An 11,217-nucleotide genomic window follows, 5' to 3' on the forward strand; every position below is an offset into this window, starting at 1 on the left:
AGGCTCCTCTCCTCCTCTCCTGCTGGAACCTGACCTTCCAAACTCTCTCCCTCTTTTATACTTCTTATGAGACAGTACCCCTGTGTCACCATAGGGTGGAGCTTAGCATTTACTGCTTACCATTAACCTATTATAGTACACTAGTAAACCAAAAAACAGGGGGGGGGAGCTGGCGTTACATTGGAATTGTGGGCTTTTAAGCGGCATTGTGTGTAAGAAAGGTGAGGATATAAATATAAACATTGGTATATTACTTTTGCTCATTTATACAAGGTCACACACTACAGTAGCACTCCCATATAATGTATATGGTTTGACATTACTATGTATTGGGTGTTTGCCACGCTGGGGGTTCTGGACATATGTAAGAACCCCTCTCATGTACAATCATACGAAATATTGGTTTAGCATTAAAAAAACAAAGTGGTAGTGTACTTTTTTTTTTTTTTTAAATCTCACGTTTTATTGCCATTTTTATAACAATGTAGGATACAGAACTAAAGAAGTAAGGAAGGGGTAAGCAAAAAAAAATATTACAAATTAGGACAAAATAAGTAGAAAAGTAAAAAAAAATATCTGATTACATGAAATACTGTACAGCAAGAGAATTTCACATGCAATTATACAGACGTTCAGATCAGACACAGATACGTACAGTATACTGTAGGCTCAACAGGTCTGGACAAGCAGTGATCAACAGCATTGGTGGTTATGTTAAATTTGGAGTAAAGCTCTAGGATCTCCCTCCCCCTTCATCTCCCATTTCACTGCCTTACTGCCCTATCTCCTCTCCTCCCCCTCATCTGGGGCGGGAGTTGTGATGAAGCGGGTGATTGGGGGGATAGGAATCGGCTGGATAAATGGGGGGGATGGGGTAGCAATCGGTGGCAATCAGTCGGGTGGACTCACCTGCTTGCTGCTCACACTCTGCAGGGTTCCAGTGTCTGGTTCTGCACTCTGCATCATATTGCTGACAGCCATGCTCCACGAAATCTGAAATGTCCAGTAAACCCTCCCTGAGGCTCCCAGATCTTCTCGAATTTAGAAAAGGACTCATTTTACATGGCTGTAGGATTTTCCATTAGAAACACCCGCTGCCATATCCTAGACTTAACCTGTTCTAAAGCTTGCTTCCAGGCAGTCACTAGTGGCGTAGCGTTGCTAGTGTCCAGCATTGAACCAGATTGTCCTGTATTTGCACACTCTGTCCAGTAAAAAAAAAAAAAAAAGTAATACTGTACATGTATGTGTCCTGTGTTACTTCTCTGAACATAGCAATCTGACCGGCTTGGGGGGCCGCGGGATTTCCTCGAGCAGGGAGAGAGCACGGCTGTTGCTAGGGGGCTGGGCATCTTCCACCATTCTGTTTGGCTTCTGCTGTGTAAGACTGCGCTTATAATGCCATTGACGCGACCGATGACGTCACCCGTCGCCACTAGCAAAAGTTATACTTCAGTTTTAAGCGACATCGCTGGTGACAAGGCTAGTGACGTCACGAAGGGGGCAGGCAGTGCTCTCTGATTGGTTCAGAGACAGTCACGTGTGGCGACTGTCTCTAAAAAATCTAATTTACCCGGCTTCAACATTTTTGGTCGCTCCTTCGCTCCATTGCCATCGCGCTTACTATAAACACTTACGAAGGAGTCAATGGCTTTGTTTTGGAGCGCCGTCGCGTCGCTGTCGCCAGGCACTATAAGCACAGCCTAATGCAGTCGCCAGGCACTATAAGCACAGCCTAATGCAGCCAATCAGGAGGAGGTGTCAGAAGCCTGCGGGTGGGCCAAGGAGAGGAGGAGACAGCATGGAGCAGAGAGAGGTGAGAGTGGTGTGTGTGCGTGTCTCGAGTGTGTCGCACCTTTCACCATTGTGCCCAGTATTTTTGGAGAAGCCACCTGGCAACCCTAGAGGAGACAAAGAAAAGAAAGAATTTGTTTTATATATAAAGTAGTTTGTTCTCTAAAGAAAAAACGTTATAGGTTTGAAAGTATGTGTAACGGTGTTTCTGAACCGGCCTGACCCACCCAATCTCACATTGGCCCCTGTGGTCTAACCGATCCCCATTACAGTGTGGTAGTGTCTGGTGGTGCACCTGTTGGCAACAGGACTCCTGAGTCTCCCGCATGATGGTGTGTGGGGAGGACCCGTCCAGACAGGCAGCTGAGGTAGTGTGCTGAGTCCTACCTAGTTCCAGTGCAGCGCCTCCACCTCATCAGGGTCCCTGCGTCCGCATGGGGATGGTCCTGTTGAGGAACTCCTTCGTGGTGCTCCTCTCTGTACATTCACTCCACACATGTACACGAGAGGGTGTTCGAATAAGAGCATCTTAATTGATTGATGTGGGCTAGCTGCCCCACGCAGTAGAATATCTAGCCACTCATCTTGAGTCAATGCTTCCCTTTGAAAGGTGAGCTCTCCTTTAATAGGGATTCCCTATCCCAGCCGGGATATCTTTACCCTGTACCAGGTCCCTGGACACAGTCTCTTGCAGTTACTAAAACATAACCAGTAACTCAGGCTAGAACTTGAACTCCTCCTCCTCTTAGCTGAACTTGTACTAGAACTAGAACTACTTTTTGACACAGTGCTGTGCCTTATGTACACTCTGGAAGCTGACACACCTCTGACATCACTAACCATGGAGTCAGAGCATGTGACCACTCCCATCCATACACAGGGCACCCCACCAGGGTGTGAGGGCAAACCTCCATAATTACTGCTGGCATGCCCACAACTTACCAGGCCTTACTGTCAGCAGGAGAGATGACTGTAGCCATTTTACATGACCGCTACATTCTCCCCCTGGTGAATCCCATCGGCCTCGCTGGGACCTAAATTTGTTTACCCTTTTCCAGGAAGCACTGAAACTCAGAACATAATTAGAACATCTTACAAATTTTCATAATGCATACAGAACAATTTCTACCGTACATTCCGCCAAGCCCGCCCCGTCCAGCAGCCACGAACCCGCGTAATACATAGTACCTCCTAAAAGTAGTGACTGGGGTCAGGTTTTCTTACCTCCCTACCACCCATATCCAGGACCGTAACATAGTAATGTCTCGGCAGTCCCCTCTCGGGCCTATAGGTCACCTTATGTTTGTAGATGTTCCTTCCTATGCCCCATATGCGTATTAAGTGCTCTATCCGCTCCTCGGCCTTCTTCCCTACCACTGCACTTCCCCTTCCGACTAAGTACATTTCAATGGCCTCCCTAAGCCACTTCCCTCTGTTTTCCTCTATTTCGTCCATGAGAGGCTCAGGGACATACGGGTACTCCAACCCGTGGGATGATTTATAACGAGCCGTTATGGCCCGCTCGGCCCTACTTATCCTGGTCAGGTCAGCCCTACCGGCCCTCCCAGGTAACACCCATGATAGGGGCTCATCAGGGTCCACGGGATCTGACAGGATGCTGGGACCCATGGGTTCTATCTCCCTATGCTCGATCTGCAGCCATCGCTCCTGCAACTCTCTATCCCTTTGCTCAGGGGTGAACTCTCCCGCAGCCCACCAGTAATCCACTACATCTTCTCGCCGGATGAGGAACCAAGTGCGGTCCATCCATGTGGAGTACCCTTCAAATAGTGGGGCCCACCAACGGTGCTCTCTGAATCTATGAGACTCCCCTGACTCTCTATCGTCTTCCAGGGAAAATACCCCCGATGTCCGTTCAGATCGCGGTACTGACCACCTGTAAGATCCCGGGGCCTTTTTCACCGGTTCAGGAACTGCAGGTGGCAACCACCGGCCTACCGCAGCCACTCTCAACTCTCCCCCCCCCCCCCGAGAAGTGCCTTCCGTAGCGCAACTGCGCTGTCTTCCCCCAGTCCGTTTCACCTCCTCTTCCGAGGGTATGTCCACCGATTCTAAACTAGGCGGGGATCCCGTGGAAACGGTGACAGGGGCAGGGGTTTTATCTAGGGCATGGGATGGGGCATAAGGGCAAGTGATGGGACCCCACGGGGTTACGACCCGCTCCCGGCTGTCTGTAGACTGGTCCAATGAGGATATCTCACCCTCCTCAGTCCTCGGATCGCCCATCCAACTCCTGGGCCTTGGAGGTGATCGGGGACCATCCCCCGATCGCCGAAGCGTCGCTGCGTCGTTCCCAGCGGTTCCTCCGTCGCCACCGGAAGTGATGTCCTCCCCGGAACCGGAAACGCCGCCATCTCGGGTCGGATCCCCATTCGGGATCTCTTCTTCGATGTCGACATCCGGAAGCTCCGCCGTCGTCTTCACCGGAAGTGATGCCGTCTCTCCACGTGCGCCTCGGGCCTGGCACGGCCCTTCCTCCGCTGCGCTGTCTGCCGGGACAAGGTAAGTGATGGGGCTGCTTCTCTTACCTGTCCGCAGGGGCGTTGGCGTCTCTCTCCCGTCGCCGCCAGGTCCTGGGATGGCGGGACTCCGTCTCTCGGCTCGCCGATCTGCGGGGGACGCCCTGTTTTCCAGACTGCCACTCACCCCACGGGGTGTCGTCCGTCCTGGGTCCCTCTTGGATCCCGATTTCGCCACCGCTAGCTCACGGAGATCCTCGTCGGAGTAATCTCCCTTCCCTGATCTCGGGGTCACCGAGCGTGGCGAAAGTCTTTTCTCTGCGCGGTCGGGGGGTGACCCGACCGTCTCGGTTGCTACTGACCCAGCCGACTTGGTCGACTCCAGTCCCCTTTCTCCGGGACTCGCACGGCTGATCCATAGTGCGCCAGGGGACTCGGCGGAGCGCTTAGCCGTATCCCCCGGGGGGTCAGCAGGTTGAATAGGTATAAATGTGGGCATGGGCCACAAATATAATGTCCCGCAATGTGGGCAACGTGCCACCGTGTTGACAGTGCCTCCGGGCAGCCCGCATTGTAGGCAGAGCCCGACCACCGTCTCGGTATTTGCCACCCTTACTACCAGTAGCCCGCCGGGTACCGAGTAGGGCTGGGTGGAGACCATCGTGCCCACTGTGGAGGAGCAGGCCATTCTTTTAGTAGGGACCACTTTCAGTATGGGTCTTTCCTGGTCAGTGGTTCCTCGCAACTGACCGGTAGAAGCTTCTGGGCCAGCCACTTCCTGCTTCGGCTCCTCCCTCCGCTGGCATAGCTGGAACCCGCCCCCAGGGGTTGCAAGTATGGGCGGATCCCACAGGGGAATAGCATGCCCCTTAATTAAGGCCGCTCCTCTCTCAGTCCTGGTGGGCGCGGTCTGCGTTTTCGCGCCAATTTCCTCATCAGAGTGGGATCCTTGGGCTGCGGCTAGTTCCCGCCTTCTCCTAGCTGCTGCTTTTCGTGCAAAATATCCCTCCTTTTTGCACGTTACCTCCGCGGCCGGAACTACTTCTTGTAGTGGCGCCGTCTGGATATCAGTCCCGGGGCCCAGTGGGTGCATTCCCACAGGCCATAATTGAAAGTCACTCTCCCTGGTGGAAATCAAGGGAGGGTCCCATAGACTAAGCGGTTGACTCAGCACATGGGCCGAGTGAGTCACTGTCCATGCAGGCGCAGCCATAGCTTTCGCGCCATGCCCCCCATCAGGGCGGGGCTCTGCTGTTCGCGCCATTCCCGGCCAGCTCTTTGCAAGTTCTGTATCAGCCATTTTCTCTGCGACTGGCCCATGCGGTTTCCCTAGCGAGCGGGAACCGCCATTTTGGTTGGCTTTTAAACCCGAAAAGTCAGTCTGTTTACTCTCCTCGCGGGGTTCCCCCCCAATTATCACAATGTCCTCACACTCTTCAAGGGTGGCCCCTCGGTGTCCCAGACAGGACAAAAACGGGACAGTCACGGCCTTCGCTCCACTCCAGAGCAGATTGGTTAAAGACAACTCAGCGACAGTTTGCTCTTCAGTGGGGTGCACGCTACGGGTGCCCTCCCCATCAGCCTCTGATCGCCATCTTGGACTCTCCGCACCACGCGGATTCTCCATTTCCTGGGTTGTCACGCTCTCGTACCAATTATCGTACATGGGGCTCCGCTCTACGGGGCAGCCACCACACCAGTACAATAAATATTGCTCAGATGCACCACCACATGTGTACCTGATCTAGGCTGGACTCATGTTGCACTACCTCAGGCTAGGCTCACTCTCTCAGTGTCTGCTGTAACTCCTTCCTCCCAGTCTGTGCTCCCTATGGTAAGTGTCTGGAATGGGCTAGAGTACTCTGGCTCTGCCATGCAGTACTTGGGGCATCTACCTCTCTTGGTCAGCCTAGCGCAGACCCTCTCCAGGATTCCTGACCACGTTAACAGGCTATCCCTTCTGGCATCCTACCAACTAGCACTACCTCAAGGTGACTCGGTCAGCTATAGCCCGGCTCCAAACCCCTCACTCCTTTCAGGCCCCTAGGTCGTCCCTGCGAACTGACAATACCCCGTCAGCCCCCTGACCACCCCTAGGTCCGTCCCTACGCAGCACAGAGTGGCAGCAGACTTTCTCCCTGTTTCCCAGTGTGCCTAGCTAGAGCCTGTCCTGATGACAGATCTGATCTCAGCAGCTCGCCTCCAAATGTAACGGTTTTTCTGAACCGGCCTGACCCACCCAATCTCACATTGGCCCCTGTGGTCTAACCGATCCCCATTACAGTGTGGTAGTGTCTGGTGGTGCACCTGTTGGCAACAGGACTCCTGAGTCTCCCGCATGATGGTGTGTGGGGAGGACCCGTCCAGACAGGCAGCTGAGGTAGTGTGCTGAGTCCTACCTAGTTCCAGTGCAGCGCCTCCACCTCATCAGGGTCCCTGCGTCCGCATGGGGATGGTCCTGTTGAGGAACTCCTTCGTGGTGCTCCTCTCTGTACATTCACTCCACACATGTACACGAGAGGGTGTTCGAATAAGAGCATCTTTATTGATTGATGTGGGCTAGCTGCCCCACACAGTAGAATATCTAGCCACTCATCTTGAGTCAATGCTTCCCTTTGAAAGGTGAGCTCTCCTTTAATAGGGATTCCCTATCCCAGCCGGGATATCTTTACCCTGTGCCAGGTCCCTGGACACAGTCTCTTGCAGTTACTAAAACATAACCAGTAACTCAGGCTAGAACTTGAACTCCTCCTCCTCTTAGCTGAACTTGTACTAGAACTAGAACTACTTTTTGACACAGTGCTGTGCCTTATGTACACTCTGGAAGCTGACACACCTCTGACATCACTAACCATGGAGTCAGAGCATGTGACCACTCCCATCCATACACAGGGCACCCCACCAGGGTGTGAGGGCAAACCTCCATAATTACTGCTGGCATGCCCACAACTTACCAGGCCTTACTGTCAGCAGGAGAGATGACTGTAGCCATTTTACATGACCGCTACATATGTAACAGTAGTAGTATTCAGTACCCTCATACTCAGGGTTGCCACCACTCCGGGTTTCACCCGGAGACTGGTTTTGGCCTCGTATCTCCGGGCTACAGGTTTACCTGGTAAACCTCCGGGTGGTGGCAACCCTGCGCGGGCGGCAGAGACACGGCATGCTCCGGCATCTTCCCCCTGCAACTGTACTCAATATGGCCACGCAGCGTCAAATGGAACGTGACGTAACCGCGTCACGCGACGCCCGTTGCTGTGACAACGAGACGCTTACATGACGTCGCAAATTAGGGTGGCGCCGTCACGTGACACCTAGGCTTCCCGATGCCATGGCAACTTGACGTCACGTTGCATCCCATTGTCATGGCAACGTGGCGCCATGCGACACCACGCAGCCATATTAAGAAGAGTTGCAGAGGGATCATGCTGGGAGGACGCCGCTGAAGGTAAGCGCGGCAGTTAAAAAAGAAATTCTCCCAGTTGGCCTTCAGTAGAAGGTGGCAACCCTGTTCACACTGAGTATGAAGAAGGGGTTAGACATTAATAAAGTCCGCCTTTGGCAAAACTAGGACAAGACTGGTGCAAAAACAGCACCAAATGTATGATTTATGGAACGGAATCCTATTGTTTCCATTGTCTTATTTTTTAACTAAATTAGCAATCCCACTCAGTTCCAAAATAACCTTTTTTTTTTCCCTTTTCTTTTTTCCCTACATGTTTAGTGATAATTTAACATAAAGAGGGCTAAATGACAGGTAGGTTTCCGGGGATGGATTCATATGGGCATCGGGGATTGTAAGGAAACCAAACTAGCCAAACTAAAAGACTACATCCATCATTTCTTCATTGTTAAGGAGGGCTTTCCCCCCCCCCCCCCCCCCCCGAAACACCTAAAAGGTTATTCTTGGGAGTTTGGACTGTGTTATATAGTATGATACGCTAAATGTATTTGGGACAGAATTGACTCCGTAAAATTCTAGAAAAAATTATGACAGCCCAAACAATAAAATAATTATTTAACCCAGGGGTCCTCAAGGTGCCCCAACAGGTCAGGTGTTCGGGATATCCCTGCTTCAGCACAGGTGGCTCAATCAGTCCCTGCTTCAGCACAGGTGGTTCAATTTGTGCTGAAGCAGGGATATTCATAAAGCCTGACCTGTTGGGGGGGGGGGTCTTGAAGGCTGGAGTTGCCCCTGCTTTAATCAATAACATTACAACGCTTCTTGTCCTTCATGCCATGCATCACATTCCATATACCATAATGCATAATTATAGCAAAAGCACTGAGTCCCAGTAATAATAATGAGGTGTTCTGTTAACACAGTATGTTGTTTTGGCTGCAAACATGCAAATAAATCTAACAGATCAGATGAGTCACCTGAGATTAATGAGGGTCACATGAGATTAATGAGGGTCACATGCGATTGATGGAGAGAGATACAATGGAGGCAGAATGACCTGTCACAGTGGCCCTGTGTCACTGCTATATCCTGTGTCACATTAGAACAGCCCAGCCAATCAGAGTGTGCAACCGCAGAGAAACCACATCCATCCTATAACACTGAGTGCATCCTGAGCACCGCCACAAACTGGAAACCCCAGCCTGTGCCCTCCTCTCCTTTCAAGGGGGGGAGAAGGTTCTAAAAAAAAAAAAAAGCCCAAGTGAGCAGACATTGCTAATCCTGCGGGTTGTCCTTTAATGCATCAAGGTAAGTGGATCACCCAACAACAACAAAATGCAAATAATCCAGCGAGAATAAATGCAATCAGACCCCCCTAATGTGCTGCAGCCCTTCCAGCAACGAGGGGCTGGATAATGATAGATGCAGCTGATGATATCGGGCTGTAATACTAACACCTGCATGCCCAGGCTGTGCTTTGCATTTTGCTAGTGCCCAGGCTAGGCAGCGTCCTTTAACCCGTTGAGTACTGGGAGAGGATCTGTCCCAGGTGCTGAAGGCTCCAGATACAGTAGAGGCGTTAAAATAAGGCGCAGGGAATGTGATCTGCTCCATCTCTTTCGAATGGATTGAATGTCTCCTACATACAAGGATGGTCACACTTAGAACATGCTTTGAGGCAGGCAAACACCTGTCCATTGAGTAAATGTTATTGTGTTTGCCATTGTACTGTTTGCTGCAGCCTGAGACATTGTCTTTTAGTCATATTAGGAAACATGAGTTTAAGAATGATTGGTTTATGGGATATGACTCTATGCCATAAAACCCTTGATGTAACCCTTTTCTATTTGTTTCACTTTACTATATTCATTTGTGTTATCATTATTGCACACAATTTATTCATTTGTGTTATCATTATTGCACACAATTTATTCATTTGTGTTATCATTATTGCACACAATTTATTCATTTGTGTTATCATTATTGCACACAATTTATTCATTTGGAGGATTTGTTTATTGTAATGATCTAGCTTTTTAATATACTGGGACAATAATCAAATATTCCTCTTCGGCGATTATAGTATTTAGAGTGACGGTAATCTTAACGTTTTGGATTGTGTTATTCTTTAGATGTCTTGAACTATTATTATTATAATCATTGTTTATTTGTTAAGTGCCAACATATACCGCAGTGCAGTACTGTTTAATTGTAACATTTTCGTGTAAAATTAGATATTAATTCTAAAAACAGTCATCCAATTCTTCCAATGAATCTGCATACAATCCTGTTTCCAATTGCTTAATTAATATATTTGAATTCCAAATGTTTTGCTGTATTATCATGTTGCCTCTTTTGATCCATGTATATAATGCCAACTTAATTTAGTATTTATATATTTGTGTGTATATATTTATATTTGTGTGTGTGTGTGTCACAAAAGAGTCATTTAGTTGCATCTTTTGATCGAAAAATTATATAAGCCTGTGGAGCCCCGTCAAGGTAAACTCCATTTAGGCAGCTAGCGTACACTAAATGCATAATATTCTTTATCGTCGTTTGGACTAAACATCTTCACTATTACAATAAAAGATAGCAGCCTGGGACTGAACAACAAGTGAACATGTGAAATATGTGCCTAGAGGATTAAATGAATTAAGTGTATGTGTATGTGTATGTGTGTGTGTGTGTGTGTGTGTGTGTATGTATGTATGTATGTGTGTGTGTGTGTGTGTGTGTGTATGTATGTATATATAATATATAAATGTAAATATAACTGTATGCTCATTTGCACGTCTTAGGCAGGTCTGCAACCCCGCCTTTCACCATTATCACCCAGCACACAGCACTTCCACTGCAGCAAGGGATTCTGGGAAATGACATGCAAATGAGCACTCAGTGCCACTTTTTGCTTCAAAAACCATTTTTAACATGGTTCCGTATAGGCTATATATATATATATATATATATATATATATATATATATATATACACACCCCTCTCTCTCCGATACACCCACACTCCCAACTCTGACTCCTTCACTCCTACCTCTCCCCCCACACTCAATAACCCCCTCCCCAATACATACTAAGCTCCCCAATACACATAACGATCCATTCCCACAATACTCATAATACCCCCCCAATACAGATAACCCACCTCCCCCAATAACTAACACACACCAGTCACTTATTGTAGAAACCTGTTGATTGACACATTCTGTTCTCTGCTGCCTCATTCTATTACTACAGCTATTACCAGCCTCAGAAAATAAAGGGATGCTTATTATTCTGTCAATAGCTTCTTCTTTATAAACTCCATTACTAATGGGGATGATTACTGTTAATAATTGTAAAAGCTATGTGTATTAAAAAATCTATCAACTTTGTCACATAGTCTGTTTTTACCTATAGTGTGTGTGTATATATATATATATGTATATATGTATGTATGTGTGTATATATGTCTTTTAAGACAGTTTCCCATCGAAACGCGTTGGAGTGAGAGTCTTGCTGAGGGGGGCCCCTACCTTTCCTA

At 48.8% G+C, this 11,217-nt stretch overlaps 1 protein-coding gene across 1 annotated transcript in view; it reads left to right on the forward strand.

The window, feature by feature from the left end:
- The first annotated feature begins 8,814 nt into the window (after window positions 1-8,814).
- Window positions 8,815-11,217, forward strand: part of LOC142497657 (ATP-sensitive inward rectifier potassium channel 11-like) — a 16,615-nt gene continuing 14,212 nt past the window's right edge. Inside the window, exon 1 of the mRNA XM_075605745.1 lies at window positions 8,815-8,988. The gene's annotated coding sequence lies outside the window, so the exon portion shown is untranslated. The remainder of the gene's footprint in view (window positions 8,989-11,217) is intronic.

This window comes from Ascaphus truei, chromosome 6 (genome assembly GCF_040206685.1).
Source record: "Ascaphus truei isolate aAscTru1 chromosome 6, aAscTru1.hap1, whole genome shotgun sequence".
NCBI classification, from domain to species: Eukaryota; Metazoa; Chordata; class Amphibia; order Anura; family Ascaphidae; genus Ascaphus; species Ascaphus truei.